The sequence below is a fragment of the Balaenoptera physalus genome, assembly GCF_965194825.1.
Source record: "Balaenoptera physalus genome assembly, chromosome: 12".
NCBI lineage: Eukaryota > Metazoa > Chordata > Mammalia > Artiodactyla > Balaenopteridae > Balaenoptera > Balaenoptera physalus.
Genome location: NC_138897.1, coordinates 93,054,704 through 93,073,252, shown reverse-complemented (window position 1 = coordinate 93,073,252; position 18,549 = coordinate 93,054,704). Strand labels below are relative to the sequence as shown.

The window sequence follows — 18,549 nt, the reverse complement described above, 5'->3', positions numbered from 1 at the left end:
TTTAATATGTTAGAGAGTATATAGTTAGCACAAAAAACCTTGTGACTTCAGACGTACAATTACTGATGGCATGGCTAAATTAGTACCATGGTATTGTACCTTTCACAGACAGCATGCGTTTCTACCTTAGTTGAAGACACGGAAAGAAGTCTAACCTAGGTTTACATTCCAAGGTTTCTTATTTTCTGTGGTGGACACATTCTTAGCTAGAGTTCTCTCCACATAGTGAAACCTAGCTTTTCTAGCCTTATACCCTTCCGGTGATAAGTTTGATTGAAAGAGAACTTCTCATTTCCTCAGTCCCATTAATGTTTTGGGTTCATGCCTGGCCTAGAACTGAACTGGGTCAAGTTTCCAGTTGAACAGATCATGGCGGTAAAAGAATGAAATATAGTAATTTCTCAGACTTGAGTCACAGGCTGCTCTCTCTGAGCTGAGGAAGACATCATGTCCACCTAAACACATGGTTGGACAGTGGGGAAGGGGGGGTGTCATCCCCCAGGGAATTTGGGGTACCAGTAACAGAAGGAGCGATAATGTTTCCTGGGCAGACAAAAACAATAGCTAACTACATCATTGAAATTATTTCCTTAGGACACATCCTTACAAGTGAAATATGGATTCATAGTGTAAATACACATTTCAGGCTTCTGATGCAATTGCTAATTGCCTTTCAAAACAAAATGTTTCTGTTTATTTGGATACTCACCCCTGTGTGACTTTTTTTTTTTTAGTGATGTAAAATGTTAAAGCCTTAAAACTGGAATTTATAAAATAGAGTATGCCAAGTTGAGTTTTGATAACTAAAGACTTTCTTTATAGATGTTAGCCTGATAATCTTCATTAGTTCAAGTTTCAATTACAGGTAAAATGAGACCTTGATATTTAGCTTTCAAAAAGAGAGGCATGAGAAAGAAAGAAAGAAAGGAAGAAAGAAGGAAATAAGGAAAGAAAGAAAGAGAGAGGGAGAGAGAGAGAGAAAGAAAGAGAGGGGAGAGAGAGAGAGAATGAATAGGAGTAAACCGAGCTTTCTCCTTGAACAGATATGCCTCCATTTCTCCATTCTAGCACTAATAATAGTCCAGGAAAATGGCCACGGTTTTCCATTCTCACTGGTAGAAAATCAATATCAAGTTTTAAAAAATGTCTGAAAGGTAGCAATAAAGTCAAATAGAAGAAAATTGAAGCCAGAAGGGAATAAAAACATTCAAGATGATTGCTTCAACATCAAATTTACCACAAGAAGAAATATCACCATGGATCCATGATCAAGTTAGGAAACTCTCTAGATCTTTCTGAATTTCCAGACCACCTTTCCATCCAGCCTATGCTCCCGATGCTTTGAAATATCTCTCTGCTTTGAAAGATCTCTCGAAGAGTTCTCACAACCAGCTCTCTCATGGCAGGGACCTCTCTGAGTGTGAGCGAGAAGGGACAAAGAGGTGGTCCCCTTGACGGTAATTCTCAGGTCGACCTGGAAGTTGAGTTCTCAGGAGTTCCTCTGCTCCAGAAGGGGGCGCTCCCAGTGCAAACTCTAAGTGTGATGGATAATTTAGTCAGCACCTGCAGAACCCTGCTAGTTAGTGGTACCTCTCCAGTTTCAATTACTATCTGTCTTTTTCCCTCACCCTGACCTTGAAGCTTCTGCACAGCCACTGAATGTGCATGTATCCATCACTTGGTCTCCATAGCAACTGCATCAGACTATCAGCAGAGCAAAGGAATTCGACCTCCATTTGTTTATGATGCTCTTACCTAGATCAGGGTTTCTCAGTCTTGGTTCTATTGACATGACAGGCCTGAGAATTCTTTATTTGGGGGGCCATCTTTCCCCCTATAGGATGCTTAGCAGTGTCTCTGGCTTCTACCCATTAGATGCCAGTAGCACCCTTTAATTGTGACAAACTAATATATCTCCACGCATTGCTGAATGTCTCACGGGGGAGAAGTTGCTCCCACTTGGAAAACATCAAACTAGATCATGGAAAGAGGGGACCAAATTGGATGAGGTCTCATAACTTCTTTTCACTTTTTTTCTTTTTTTTGGCTCTGTTTGGTCTTCATTACTGTGTGCAGGCTTTCTCTAGTTGCAGCGAGCAGAGGCTACTCTTCATTGTGGTGTATGGGCTTCTCATTGTGGTGACTTCTCTTGTTGTGGAGCATGGGCTCTAGGCAGACGGGCTTCAGTATTTGCAGCATGTAGGCTTCAGTAGCTGTGGCACACGGGCTTAGTTGCTCCCTGGCATGTGGGATCTTCCAGAACCATGGCTCGAACCTGTGTCCCCTGCACTGGCAGGTGGATTCTTAACCACTGCACCACCAGGGAAGCCCTCTTTTCACTTTTAACACGAACTCATTCTAAATCTTGTCTGGTAACCACAGGGAAACTAGTAAGTAGCTACTTGGCCAGCACTCTGTGAATATTTAGAAGTAACTCAAAATTCTCACCTCAGTGTGTCACTAATTGAGATAGCATGTCTACAATTTATAAAGTATTTTATTGCTTTTTCTTTTCAGTGTGCTACTAATTGAGCCAGGATGTATACAATTTATAAAGTATTTTAATGTTTTTTTTCTTTTATAAAAATAGTGTGTGCCTCTCATAAACGATTTCCAAAAACTTTGAAATTTACTTTGAAATTGACAAAGTAAAAAATGCAAGACACTATTTCTTTTCCTGCAACATCTATTCCCAGCATTCGCGTGCACAAACTTCTGAACAAATTGTACATTTTAAAACTATAAGTCAATGGCCGAAAGGCTTAGGACGAGTCTCGCCTTCATGGCATGCCAAGGAAATGCCATGCTCCCTTTGCTGTCCCCTCTGCCTGGAATGCTGTTCCTCCAGATGCTCTAGAGGAATGCTCTTCCTGTGGGCATACTCCCTCATTTTATTCCGGCTTACTAAAATAGCCTTTCGCCAGAGATAGCTCCCCTGATACCTTACACATCAGCTGCCCAGTTCTGTGACATCTATCTTTTTCAGTGCCTTACTTTCCTTCCCAGTACCTGAAGTTACTATGTGAAATTTTACCATGTGTTTAACTGTCCACTTCATTATCAATCTTTAATGTCTCCCTTTCAAAGGAAAGCTTGTCTTTCTTGTTCCCTGCCATATCTTCAAGACCTAGAACAGTGCCAGCCACAACCTAGGCCCTTAATACATGTTGCTTTAATGAAAGAATAAAAGGCACATACCTGGTGGCGTGTGTGCCTCTACCCTCTTATCCTATGCCCGTGGCAGACATTACTAATCACTATCAGAACTTTCCCACTAAGGTCACAGATGGCATCGGTGCTCTTCTTACTGATGCTGCCGATACAGCAGAGCTGCTGTTAATGTCAACATGGGGTCATCATCCTCTGTCCAAGGCTTAATGCAGGTCACTTTAGAAACACCTTAAAGTTGTGATGGTAAGATTATTAAAGCATATTCCCATTCATTTCCTTTCTCCATATTTGTCAGATAAGTTACAAAATTTTGCAAAAGGAGCTGGGGAATAGTTTTAAGAACATAGGCTCTCTGCTTGTGTTTGGATTAAAGCTCCATGACTTCCCAGCTGTGAGAACTTCAGAAAATTACCTTCCTGGGCTTAGGTTCCCTCATCTGCAAAGGGAGGATAATAATAGTACCAATTCCATGGGGTTTGGTGATAAATAAATGAGATAATAAATAATAAGTTAATGATAAAAAGCACTCAGAGCTTGGCCTGGTGTCTGTGTGTGTGTGTGTATATATATATATACATATACACATATATATATGTGTATATGTATATATATATATACACACACACTGGTATGTACATTGCTATTGTTATCTTTTTTTTATCTTTTATTTTCTTTACTATTTTAATGCAAATACCAAGGATTGGTGTTTCTTTTCAATTAACATCACCCATATCAACATACATGGCTGTTCTCTACTTTTAAGTATAAATACCAGAAATTTCATGGTATAAGCCCTAGAAACATGATTTTCAAATCCTTTTTTTTTACCACAACCCAGAGAAAGAAACACGTTTTCTATCATGACTCAGCACATAATCACACACATTCAAACTGAAACAGAAGGTTCCGGAATTTGTGTGTACCCTTACTATCCTCAGTGTGCTTTGATGTATCTTATTCTGTTTTCTATTCTATTCTGTTGTGTTCTAGTCTCTCTTTTAAAAGCTGGCTCCAGTCCATTAAACTTATTAAAATTATTTTATATCCACAGTACATTGCAACCAGCAGTTAGATAGACAGCACTCGAGAAGCAGACCAGCTTTGGGGCAACAGTGCTTGTTTTTCATATGCCTTGCTGAGAGCAGACATTCTTGGCTTAGGGGCAGGGGTCTAGCTTTTTAAAGTTGTCCAGGGATTGGAAAAAAGACAAAGGGTTATCATCTGAGCTGCATGTCACAGTTTCCCCAGAGAGGTCCGTGGTGTGATGGCATCAGAAGTACAACAGGGTTCTGCATTGCTCTTCTGGTTGTGAGTCCAAACACAGAAAACCGTGCAGACTCCAACTAGCTGTTCACCCTGCCCCCAACACTTACCAGCCACTTGCCTATGGACCCATGGATTGCATTCTTTCAGCCTTGGTGTCCTCCTGCATCTGTGAAAATGATGCTACAATCTGACTTAGCTGCTTTTGAGGGTCCCATGCAGTAACAGAGATCAGACACTTAACACAGTGCCTCCACAGGGGAGTGACCAATCGTGTTGGTGGTTTCTATTAATTGTATGCATAATAGTGTTACTGAATGCAAGTTTGTGAGCCCGCACAGTTGAGGCCAAACAAACCAAAACACTGGAGTTTGGCATAGAGAAAAGTTTATTGCAGGGCCATCCAAGCAAGGAGAACAGGTGGCTCATGCCCAAAAAACCCTGAACTCCCCAATGGTTTGGGGGGGAAAGTTTTTATAGGCCAAATCTGGGGAGAGGGCTGCAGGGTGTGTGACTTCTGATTAGCTGGTGGTGAGGTAAGAGGACAGTGCATCAGGAACCTTGAGCTCAGCCTGAAGTTACCATTCTCCATCTGGGTGGGGGGCCTCAGTTCCTGCAGAAGAACTCACAGCTATCTTTATGTGTATCCCTTCAGGAGGAACCAGGACCTGCCCCAAGGCTGCACTATTGTTTCTTGGCTTCTCCTCCCTTATCTCTGCATCCCCTCCCTTCCCTGATTAGCAACTGTTTGAACCTGCCCTTTGGAACTCCGGGAAGGTCATGGAGGCTGAATGAAGCCTATTTCCTACAAACAAGAAATGAGGGACACAGAAAGGATTTGTACCCAGGAGGGGCCCACAGGGTCCTGCTCGGTTTCAATAGCAAATTATCAGAAACTACCTAAAGACCCCAAGTAGGAGACTACTTAGTTTTGTCAAAGCTCTAGAGGAAATTTCTTTTTGACGTTAATAATGAGTTTGTGAAGAACTTAGAATAACATAGAAGATGTTTGTATTTAATATTGAGTGAACGAAGCAGGATTCAAAATATGTGTCAGGATGAACACAATACAATTACAAGGCATAGAGGAAAATGAAGGCAACGGGTTAATATATTCACAAACAATACACTTGGTTGAGTACTTTCCCCTTCTACTTTTACTATATCTTTTCATTTTTCTATGATAAGATTTGTTGTATAATAATAAAAGGGTTTCATATTTTAAAAGGCATACACTCTTCTAAATTTCAATTGCTAATCTATTATCGATATTGAGAAAAAAGGCCAGTGATGAAAAGGCATCTTTTCCCCTTGAAGGAATCAGGAGGATATCCATTAATCCAGTTAAAATGGCTCCAAACAAGCTCTCTCTGCCAATATTCCAGGCATGATAAGGCAGCCAGTCACAACAGGAGAGGTAAAAGTATGAGCTATTTCCCTACAGAGCCAGCGACAAAAAATCGACATCAGTTTCCAGTCATGAAACTATGGATTCCATAATTATACCTATGAAGGGGTTTTAAAAAGAAGTGCATCAAAATAATATCTGAAGTAAACATTTTCAATAAAAAAGAGGAAATATAATCAAGAGAATAAAAAAGCTTGGGAAAAAAAAAAGTTACCCCTGCTCTCATTCCCACTGGCACATTTTCCTCCTGGCTTGGCTGACGTCTTTGTTCCAATGAGCATAACGGATGGAGAAAACAGATAATGGACCCAAGGCTATAAAATCAGAGAAACAGACAGAAGGGGCCCTCTTTCACCATGTATTTTCCTAAATGAGCCAGTTCCCACCAGTCTTGAAACTATAAAGGGCTCTGCAGTTGTAGCTTGCCAATAAGTATGGCTTGAAAACCCACAAAATGCATGTGTCCCTTCCAGGAAGCCACAGAGCAATACGTATCACGCATGCATAAAAACAGGGCCACTTGGACCTGTGTTCGTTGAACTCTGCAGAAGCTCATATCACTCAGCAAGAAACACAGCTTAATTTGCTACCAAGAGCAGTTTTTTTTTTTCTTTTTTTACAATCCAGTCTCAGTTAAACAAAAGATATGTTCTTGAACTGAATTAAGGGTTTTGGCTTTTACTACTGAACCCTGGGAACAAATGTCATTTATATTGGAATTCACTGGGTTTGGCTCATACGCTAAGGATTGAACCTACAGTATTGCTGAAATCCTCATAAAAGTCTGATGTGTGTGTGTGTGCGTGTGCGTGTGTGTGTGTGTGTGTGTGTGTTGTATTATTATCCTTTTTTACAGACAAAATACTGAGGCTTACAGAGAAGGTAAATTCAATAACTGATGCAGCCATGGAAGCCAGAATACATCTGAAGCTTTCCCACTCCAGATTCTGTGCTCCTAACCCCGCTAGGGATACTCTTATATTTTTTAATTTAATTTTGACTTTACATTAGAGTAAAACTGATTTACAACGTTGTGTTAGTTTCAGGTGTACAGCAAAGTGATTCAGTGATACATATACACATATCTATTCTTTTTCAGATTCTTTTCCCGTATAGGTTATTATAGAACATTGAGTAGAGTTCCCCGTGGGATAGATTAGGAATTTGGGATTAACATATACACACGACTACATATAAAATACATAATCAACAAGGACCTACTGTATAGCACAGGGAACTCTATTCAGTATTCTGATAATCTTATTTATTCCCCCCAAATTCCATTTATTGCACCAAAGTTTCATTTTTGTATTTGGTGAGTAGAGTGTAAGCTACACCCTTGACGTTCATCTGTGTCTGAACATGCCAATGAAAATGAGAACAGCATTGTGGGGACCAGCCCTGTTCTTTCAGAACAAAGGTTAGTAACTGATGGCCATCCCACTCCCTGCATCCTGCAAACACACTGTGCCTGGCACACAGAATGTCGAAAAATGTTTCATCCATATCCAACGTAGAAAAATAAGACAATTTTATATAAAAGTCTCAATTTCTGGCTTTCTGTGAGACACTGGCTGATTTGGAAATTCTGGAAACACTCTAACTTGGCAAAGCTAATCTGAAGGCCAGGGACCCCCGTCCCTTTAGAGCTTTCTCCACCCACCTGCACCCCTACCTGTTCCTAGGCTCCCAGTGCTGGTAGCCCCCATTCCAGAAGCTTCTTACCCTTCCCCTTGTAGGTCCAGTGGCAAAAAAATGTAGATGAAATAAAAAGAATTTCTATCAGAGAAACAGAAGAGCTTGGCTAAAGAAAGGGATGAAATTTGGAGCCCTAATGAGCTACTGTGTCATAAACGAGCATAAATTACATTGTCAGTGCTATTTACAATTACACGTGGCACAGAACCTGCACTTATGTCTATTTAATTATTCCATGCAGAGGTTTTTTGTTTGTTTGTTTGTTTTAATAGAGATTTCTCATTATGGCCAAATAGCTCATTTAGAAGCTTCTGTTGTACATGAGATTCAAAACTAGCTATAAAAGGTTCATTATCATAGATTCAGAGGAAAACTGTGGCCAAGTATTTAAAGATTGGCAAATTCCTACAGAGATGTTCACGTATTTAGGAATAAAGTATAACGCTTATGCCCTCTCTCTGTGGTTGTAGAAATACTGGGTTGAATTCCAAATAGCATGGTGGTCAGGTCAGCATAATCCTACCAGGAAAAATAAAACAAAATTTGGAAAGATAATGCATTCGGAAATTTTTGCAAGGGTTGAAAAATCCCTTCTGAGTTTTTTTGTTTGTTTGATTGGTTGTTGTCTTTTTTAAGCATACAATTCACAGATATTTCCTTACGTGTAAAGAAAACCTATGCCTCTTTTTAAAAATGATTGTAATGCCATTATTATTCTTAAATACAATAAAAATGTCCTTAATATCATCAAATATCTAGTCAATGTTCAAATTCCCCACATGCCTGAGTCTAGTTTTAAACCTCTAGTATGTCATGAGTAGATGCTACATTTTTTTTTCACCATACGGGAGCATGACAGCTTTTCAATCCACTTTCTTTCCACCAAACTTAGCAAATCCCATAATTACATCCATCTTTGCTGTATTATCTGGAGCTGCTCATTCCGTCATGACAGTGAAGCTTGGTTTCCTATAGGAGTCAGGTTAAATAACTAAATTATGGAGACAAAACCAGGCTTAGTTTGGTTTTAAAAATGAATTATGTTACCAGCCTAGTGGAAATGTCCAGAAGTGGATTGGAAGAAATGAAATCTGCTTTTAAACAAATGAAAGTCAACATTAAGCTTCGAGCCGCCGTAGCAGAGGTGAGAAGCACCACCCCTGGGGTGAGAAAGTGGACATTTAGCATCTTCTTACCCTGTAATAGTCCCAAACCATCCTGGGCTTGTTTGACAAGTAACTACTACCCCAGATGCAAATAGACAAAGCCCATGATCTTAAATATAAGTGCCACCAACCAACCTATGATGGCTCCAGTGGTTTTCAAGAACAACGGTCAAACAAAAGTTGTACTGGGGGAAATTCTTGGCAGAGTGATGGATAGAAAGCCTACGTTGCTTCTGCGATGCAGGTTGGTCCACCTGTGGCTGCGGTAAACATTCTTACATGACTTCCTTGATCCAAATGACATCTTATTAGAAAAAAATTAAACACAAAACATCATCAAGCACTCTCTCTATTTGACTATTTTGAAACTAAGTGCTTCAAACCTGCTTCATAAATGGTCTTATTGACATTTGGTTAGACAGTCAACACTCACCCCTGGGTCTGTTTCTATTTCTGGAACAAACAGCTTGTTTCCACCCAACCTTTGCACTTCTTGTCCTCTGCCTGGAGCTCCTGCCTGGGTCTGGCTCCTTTGCACGTCCCTTCGTGGAGGACCGCATCCTCATGCCACCCCTGAGAGGAGCCTTCCCGGACCTCGCTGTCTACGGCTTCCTTGTGCCAATTTAAATCAAATCTACCAGGGTACAGTTTGCATACAACACAGCAGACTCATTTTAAATGTACTTTACAGGTGGCTGAAAGTCCCAAAACAAACACAACAGAATTACACATTTTTCTTCATCATCACTGAGGATTAATTATCCCAAAAGACCTACAATCTAAATCCTCATTTCCTGATTCCCAGACTAGTGTAATATTTTCCCCCAGATCATACAATTTAATCCAAAAATTGAAAATATACACAAAGAGATGAGAAGTCACACAAAAATAAGAAGTTTTAAAAAATGCAACCTTAGACAAAATAATTTGACCCAGATGGGTCTTGGAACTATCCGATGCCCCCTTTTCTTGGGTTTGCAGCCCCCCGCTCCTCCTCTTCACCTTTCTTTCTCCCACCTTTGAAGCCCCTCCCTCTAAGTCCCCTGCCAGGGCTGGAGGGTGTGTCCCCCAGGAGGGAGCCAGAAGGACAAAGTATGAGGACAAAGCCACAGGCCCTGCCGTTGATGGAGGGGTCCATCCTAGAGGTTCCAGGTTTAGAGCGCAGATTTTGCCTTTGCTGTTATTTTGAGCAGAGAATGGACCACTGTGGATTGAGCAGACCAGCACCCCCTGCAGACTCAGGGGGAAGTGGAGCCTGTGGGGATGAAGCAGGGGTGGTCCTGTGTGTGGATTCCAGGTGGCCCACCACTTTCTCTTGGAATCAGCTGCCATTCTGTGAGGAAGCCCAAGCAGCTGGGCGGTGAGACCCTATGGAGAAGAAATGAGACCCTCCCCCCATCCCACATAATTGTGGATCAGGTCACGTGACAAACACGAACCTGCCAGCCGTGGGAGTCTTATTGAAAAGGGATTCCCTGCTCCCAGTCACAGAATCACAGCTGACACCATAGAGGAGAGTGAAGATTCATGAGCAAAAAAAATGATTGATGTTATTTTAAGCAATTATGTTTGGGGGGAGGGGATTGTTACCCAGGGATAGATAACTGATAGTTCACCAAATGCGTTGGGAGGGAAAGCAGCAGAGAATGCTCTGCTTATCTAGTGGGTTCTTCTCCTCTTGTTCCTGTTTATGCAAATTTTGGATTTGGGGCAGCTCTTTAATATCTCTAAAGAGATGTTGCTTTTTGTATGTATTAAATAGGTACTCAGTTGTTCGCAGAGAGTTGGTAGACTAGAAGTTGACTCATCTTGGTTGAAATAGAGATATACCAGGCACTAGGATTTTCTAAAAATTCCCAAAATTCTCACATAAGAGTTGGCCTCTTATTTATTAAAAGTAAATTATCTTGAAGTCATCTCCCAGTTTTATGTCTTTGTGTCTATTTTTAGCAACATACATCAAACTGATTTCATTAAAAATTATTAAAAAAAATTTTAAATCTGGGTCAGTTTTAATAGCTGAAAAAAGAAAGCCGGTTCTAAAAAATGAGTAAGATCTATTCCTTATTCTCAGAGAATTTTCATTCCAGCTTGGGAGACAAAGATAACCCACATCAATGAAGCAGAGACTAACCGCAAACAATTATATTTGATTTAGAACACTGTTATGCTGAGCGTAGAAACATATGCCAAAAACAGGAAGTACTACGTCTACCATGGCACACTGTGGAATTAGCCAAACTAACTGACAACCTCATTAGCAATTACACATAAAATTTACTAGGAAAACTGAAATGAAAATTCATCTACAAGCAACTTAATTTCACCCTTATAACTTTGGTAATAGGGCACATTTGCATATTTTAAGCACCATTGTGACTTTTATATAAATATAGAAGGGTACTCTTTGGACGCATTATTTTGGTGGAAGTAGGTTTGCTTTAGAAATCTCAATTGCACATGCTTTTATGTGATCCTGGAATAACTTCAAGGAATTAATTTCATGGTTTTGATGTAAATATCTTGGCTGGGTCTACCCTTACCCAGGATTTCCATCGCTTGGCCCATGGGGAGGGGACCAGCCTCTAAGATGCCCTCAGAAATCCCCATCCCCTGGCATCCACACCCACGTGTGACCCCCTCCCCTTTAGTATGAGCTGGAGTTAATGAATCTCTGCCAATGAACAGAATACGCCAAAGTGATGAGATGTCTCTTCTGAGATTAGGTTATAAAAAAGACTGCGGCTGTAATTTGAGGTGCACCCTCTTGCCTTCTCTGAAGGAAACCAGCTGTCATGAGGCAGCCAGTGGAGAAGCTTCAATGGCAGAGAACCAAGACTTGGCAAGGGCCATGTGCATTAGCTTGTAATTTGAGTTTGGGATAACTACAGCTCTGTATGACACTTTGATTGCAACCTCATAAGATTCCTTGAGCCTGAACCACCCAAGAAAAAGCCTCTCCCAGACTCCCAGACAGAAACGGTGAGATAATATGTTTGTTGCTTTCAGCTACCAAGTTTGGGGATTATTTTTGTTACACTACAATAAATAACTAATATATTGAGATATCTGCTTGGAGCTTTATTTACAGTGATTTATAATTTGTTTAGACTAGAAGGTTGGCTTTGATGTCATCAGGAAAGATTTTTGGAAGGCTGATATTTCACAAGTGCCAAGATACACTGGAAAAGAAAAAATACCAACCTCTGTGTGGAAAAGGCACTCCATTATAATCTCCGTCACTGGTTCACAACCCTGGCTGAGCATCCAAAGTATCCGAGAAGGATGTGTAAAGTACACATTTACGTGTGATTCAGATTTATTAGATTTCAGGTGGGACTCTAGAATCTGGATGTTATACATTTCCCCAGATCATGGTTTCAATCAGTCAGCTAGGGAGCCCCTTGACTGACAGCAATGAGTTCATTGACCAGGTAATTACACCATATGGATTTGTCCCAAAATTTCTTGATATGTGATAACTATAATATATGCTCAAATCTATAGTAAGAGATAGACCCTGAAACTCCCAGTAAAGAAAGATTTATTTCTTTCATATTAGAGGATGCTCTTATATTTACTTCACTTATAACTTTTATACTATTTGGAGAAAACACATTAATTGCCTTCAATTAATGATAGTTTTAGATACTTGTGAGATCACCCGACATTATTAATTAAAGATGAAATAAGAGAAGAAGAGGATAGAGGGGGGAAAAAAAGATAACGTTTAAGAAGACAAAAACGCCAGAGGGGAGGAGAAGGGAGAAGAGGAAGGAAACAATAATGGGACATTGAAAAAAGATTTAGCGACTATTTCTTAGGATACGACTCTAAAATCAAGAACATTAAATACTGTTGTAAACATTGCTTAACAAAGCAATGTGGAAGTTATTGGATTGTGATTCTGCAGTACTCACTGGACAAGGGAACGACATAAATGTCCTAAGTTTAAACAAATGTGCACTAATCGCTTGGGATGAAATTTCTAGCCAAAACATCAAATACACATTCCACATGTGCTTTATTTCAAGCAACTTAGAAGGTGGAAAATTGTGTTAGCCAGTGATGCTAGATTAATAAAGTTGTTGTTGTCAAATGTATATATGATGTATTTAAATAAATTGCTTTAGGAAATACAAGAATGAGAAAAGCAGTCTTTCTAACACCCTATATAACACCCGATTTTAAATAGGATTAACTAAGTTAATACATATTGTAAGTAGACTCATGAATTTGTCATCCACATACCTAGAAGTTTATACATGCAAATTCTTTTTTTTACTTCTCTTCTCTATCCACACACATACAACTATTTCCTGTGGGGCAATTAGTTAGCACAGACTTTAAGACTCAGTTACTACAGCTGATTGGAAAATGAGTTGCACGGTTGACAGAGCATTTGTTGCTGTTAAAGATCTCACTGGAAGATCAAGAGATTCCGACAATGAGGCAGAAGCTGGTACTGAATAAACTGTAACTCTCAACCAGAAAGCAGAAGCCATAAAGCAGTATCACGAAAAAAATCTTACGCATTGAATGACTTTGCATATTACCGTGGTCCACATGGAGTATGGACATCTAGCAAGAAAATTGAGAGATCAGAGGATTGCAACAGAGGATCAACAAATAATTCCATATATCCCTAGAGGAACACCAGTGAGCCTTGGAACTTAAAATGAACAAGGACCGAGAACAACTGTTTAGGTTACTAAGGATTACGGACAACAAAATATAACCAATATAATAGCAGAGTAAGAAATAGAATGACAGGGGATTCCCTGGTGGTGCAGTGGTTAGGAATCCGCCTGCCAATGCAGGGGACACAGGTTCGAGCCCTGGTCTGGGAAGATCCCACATGCCGCGGAGCAACTAAGCCCATGAGCCACAACTACTGAGCCCGCGTGTCACAACTACTGAAGCCTCCATGCCTAGAGCCCGTGCTCCACAAAAAGAGAAGCCACCTCAGTGAGAAGCCCACGCACTGCAACAAAGAGTAGCCCTCGCTCGCTGCAACTAGAGAAAGCCCACGTGCAGCAATGAAGACCCAACACAGCCAAAAATAAATAAATAAATAAATTTAAAAAAAAAAGAAATAGTATGACAAGGAATTAAAAACACAGTAGTACCACCATTTCAGATTACTGAGGTATTTTAAGTTAGACTTTTGGCATTTTCAGCTGCATGTTTGAGTTCCTTTTTTTCCCCCTCCTCTTCTTATTGAGAAATAGCATATGTGCCACACACAGAAATATTTGCCTTGGGGCTATGAGTCTCCATTAGCGAGACTTTGAGACTAGGATACTACAGCTGATGGGAAAATAAGTTCAATTACCAGTTCATACAAGTGACATAGTAGGTGTAAGAGGATGGGCTTTGGGGTGATGGTCAGCTGGGTTGCGAGAAACAACCCGAATTTATCAGCTTGAACAAGAAGAAAACTAAGAGTTAGCTTACAAATAACTCAAGTATCATTTTTGGACCTTAGCAGAAATGATAACTCAAAAGGACATCATTGTGACCACGAGTGACCAGGAGAGCTCTTGAGTGTCTGATTTCTTTGTATTGAACATGCACACAGTGGCTAGAACTGGCCCATGGAATCCCGACTTGAGTTTCCAAAAACACAAAATCTCTGTCTACCTGAATTTCATTTTTATTCTGTATATTAAGTAAAGCACACTGGTAATGCTATTTTGAAGAGGTAGTGTCACTCCTGATAAGTATTTACAAGTAATTTATAAGCTCATCCACTTTCAAAAATGCAGATTGTGTCATGGTTTGGTGAATGGAAGATCTTTATTCTAAATTTTATCCTTCCTAGTTGGATGGAAAGATAGCATTGGCTTACATAGTACAAAACTTCAGCTGTAGAAGTTTGCTTGCCTACTTTCTATTTGAGGCAGACATTTTGGACCAAAGAAACTCAGTTTTAAAGAAGGTATTCATATTTCATGTACTCTTTAATCAAAGGTGGTGAATTAATTTTAACTAGTGCGTTTCCATAATGGGCATTGTGTGGCAAGCATCTGTTACTTGATTAAAGTGTATAAAAGATTATTTTTGGAATGAAAAAGAAGGCAGTATTACTTTTGAGGAAGAAGACATTATAAGAGACATATTCAGTGTGTTAAACTACCTCCAAAAGAAGATATGTTGGTTCTGAGTTAGTAATGAAGATGATTTTTCTTATTCTTCTCTGGTTCATCTTTAAGGATATTCTATTGCTTATTTAGCTGACAAAGATGAAAAGAATTATAGAACAAGCTAAGAACAGTCATTTCAAAGTAATTTGAGAATTCCTCCTGCTTATGGAGGAATAATCTCTTTTTAAAATAAGCATTTTAAAAAGATACTAGTAACAAGCACACTATAATTACATTGTTTCTTTCCCCCATGAATCTACTCTTGGGCCCTCTTTGTATTTTTTACCACCCTTCAGTAGAAAGGGCAACAAGTCCATGGACTTTGAAGTATTCCATTTATTTCTTTTGCTTATTACAAGAGAGGAAATTTATACTATTTCAGTTGTGAAACTACTATCAAATGCAGGAATACACTTTAACAAAATTTTTTAAAAGTTTTTGGTTTTTTTGTCTTGGTTATAGAACAGAAGGATATGTGGATAAACTTGAAGTAAGAAAATGATTATATATACATATGTATACACACATTCATATATATCTATACATATGTATACATACACACATATATATTGAATACATACACATATAGAAATAAGGGCAGCTAGAAAAGTCGACTTTTCAGTATATTACTTAAAGAAGTATTGTTTTACATGGCAATACCTATTATGCATAATTTCACATATTGCTAAAAAATGAAGACTACCTCTCACTTCTGAATTTTTCTATCTTAATTTTGGGGAGAGGAGGACAGCTGAGGTTAATTGATTGGAAGATATTATGGCACGGACATTAATAGGATTCTTATATATTACAGACTTTTTATCTTAAAATTATTTATTACTGTGTAAGAAAACCCAAACTCAGTGATTTTAAAATGACAGCATTTATTTCCCCAGGGATACTCCTCCCTCTCCGGGCTAGAAGGGACATGCTGGTCTCTGCTTTACTTGGCATCAGCCAGGCCAGCTGAAGCCTGGGACAGAGTCACCTGAAGGCGGCTCACACACGTGTCCAAGGATGATGAGGGCTACCCACTCAGACCTCACTGGACCTTCCCATGTGGCTGATTGGCTTTTTCAGAGCATGCTGGCTGGATTCAAAGTGGGAGAGTCCCAGGAGGACTAAGAAGAGGTTGTATTGCCTTTTCTATCCTTACATGGGAATGCCCACAGCCCAACTTCTGTCCCAGTCTCTTGATCAATCTAGTCACCAAAGACCACTCCATCCCAAAGCAAGAGAAAAAAAAAAAAACATCCAAATTTCGGGGAGGGCATGTCGTGGCCATTTCTTGCAGATTTAATCCACCGCACTAATAATGCCCAGGATTGTCAGAGTTAGCATGATAATCACAAATACTCAGTGTTTTACCCACATCGTGTAACTTGTCCATCACAGTGGTCACATAAGGGAGAAACTCTGATTACCCCCATCATCACAGATGAAGTGCAGTTTGAAGAGGTGAGTGGCACGTGTACGTTATACAGACAGTATGTGCAGGAGCTGAGGTTGATACCAAAAACGTGCACAAGAAATTTATTTTATTCAGGTCAGGATTGAAGAGAAGTTGTGACCTTTAGCGCAACCTGTACCCATGTTTAGATTTATTTCTTTTTTGTTTAAGAAAAATCCACAGAATCCCTGTCCTGACACAGCCTAGGAATTTGTGTCCCTAATTTCCTTAAGGACTTTCTTTTGACTCAACCAATGAACCTCCTGGACAGAGAAAAATAACACATTTTCTAACCTTGTGACCAGGTCAAGACTTAACATTTAATATGTATAAACGACCATCTTTCCCTCTCCAGGTAATGGAATAGGCCAGTTTAGCAGGTGAAGAAGTTCAGATGCCTGTCATAAGGTCGCGGTTTTCTATTCTGCACACCTCTGTGTCCTGCATTTCAAGGATGTGAAAATGTGAGTGTGTCTTACAGGGTCACGGGATGTTGCAGGATGAATGGGAGTCTTCACCTCCTGCATCCCCAGGCTGCAGGACAGAGGGGACCCTCTGGATTAGCATGTGTTTTTACCATTTCTGTTTTCTATTGAGTTGACATCTGGGGTCTTGCTGGTTAGGGAGGGACTGCCCCTCTTGATTAACTAATTCCTAGAGATAGATAGCAAACAGTTCCCACCTTCCATTTGTAAACCAACTAATCCAGAGTCCACACCCTACCCCCTCTTCTACTGAGTTCTTCCACTCTGGGCCACTAACCACCTGCCCTAATCACCTAGGGACAGCCCCTATGTCCTAGAGACCAATGGAATTATTCAAACTGGCCAAACCTAAGCCTGCTTACCTGCTGTTGCCTGCTCCTTCCCACAGAAATTGCAATAAAGACTCCTGACCCCATTTTCCTCCCAGCCCTCTGCCTCTTGACTGACCTGGTGCTTCCCCGAATGGCCCCTCATGGCCTGGGACACCCCCTCCTCGTAAGAACTGTAACAAACAATTTTTTTTTTCTATTTGAGGCTTGTGGTTATGTTTGTTTTACTTTATTTTATTGGAGTTGATTTACAATGTTGTGTTTCAGGTGTACAGCAAAGTGATTCAGTTATACATATCATATATTCATTCTTTTTTAGATTCTTTTCTCACATAGGTTATCACAGAACATTGAGTAGAGTTCCCTGTGCTACAGAGTAGGTCCTTGTTGGTTATCTGTGTTATATATAGTGTGTGTGTTCATCCCAGGCTTCTGATTTATCCCTCCCCACAGGTTTCCTCTTTGGTAACCATAAGTTTGTTTTCAATATCCATAAGTCTGTTTCCGTTTTGTAAATAAGTTCATTTGTTTCTTTTCTTTTTTGAACTATCTTTTCAATGACAGTGATGTCCTGGTCTGTCTGCCTCACCATACCCAAGGGAGGTATAACTGAGAGACCTACATTTGACAACACCTTATGAATAGAAACTTCAAGTTAGCTGAGATGATCTTGTAATTGTCTACAACTTTCTGCAATAAAAATAAAAATAGATAAAAATAAAAAATAAATAATAAAAATAAATAATAAAAATAAAAATAAATAATAAAAATAAAAATAGAACTATAGAGCTCTGGGCATATAACTCTACATAATACTGAATGGTCATGATGTTCAAGGTTTTTCATTTGCTTTTGAGTCTGTAGGTCAGAATTTCAGGTGTGATGTATGAATGTATTTTTTTTTTTTTGCCAACTCTGCTGTCAAAATTGTTGACCAGTTCTCTGTCAGCCTCCATACAGATGCCTTTTGGTGAAGTCTCAGATTACAGAAGAGAAGTGACCTTGGAGACCAGGATAACAGGAAGAAATTCCAAAGGCAATAAATGACCCTTGATTCTTCCACTGGCCTGAAGGGGGAGCCTCTGAGTCTTGATTTAATTAACACATTTTGCATTTGCTAAAACCTCAACCAGCTACAACAGGTGTCTCAGGATTTCAAAAAAGAGTTGTTGGTGGGACTTCCCTGGCGGTCCACTGGTTAAGATTCCACTCTTCACTGCAGGGGGCGCTGGTTTGATCCCTGGTCGGGGAACTAAGATCCCACAGGCTGTGGAGCATGGCCAAAAAAAGAAAGTAAAGAGTTGTTGGTTAATGCAATCTATCGACCCACTTAGCAAAAGAAAAGAAAAGAAAAGAAATGTTTCCAAGAATTTCCATTAGGGAGCATGCAACATAATAAATGGTGACAAATTAAATTTTTGTCTGTGGAGAAA

General features: G+C 39.8%; 1 long non-coding RNA gene across 1 annotated transcript in view; it reads right to left on the bottom strand.

Moving 5' to 3' along the window:
* Window positions 1-17,817, bottom strand: part of LOC309640112 — a 38,429-nt gene extending 20,612 nt beyond the window's left edge. Inside the window, exon 1 of the long non-coding RNA XR_014252037.1 lies at window positions 8,842-17,817. This is a non-coding gene — a long non-coding RNA (uncharacterized lncRNA). The remainder of the gene's footprint in view (window positions 1-8,841) is intronic.
* Window positions 17,818-18,549: the final 732 nt, after the last annotated feature.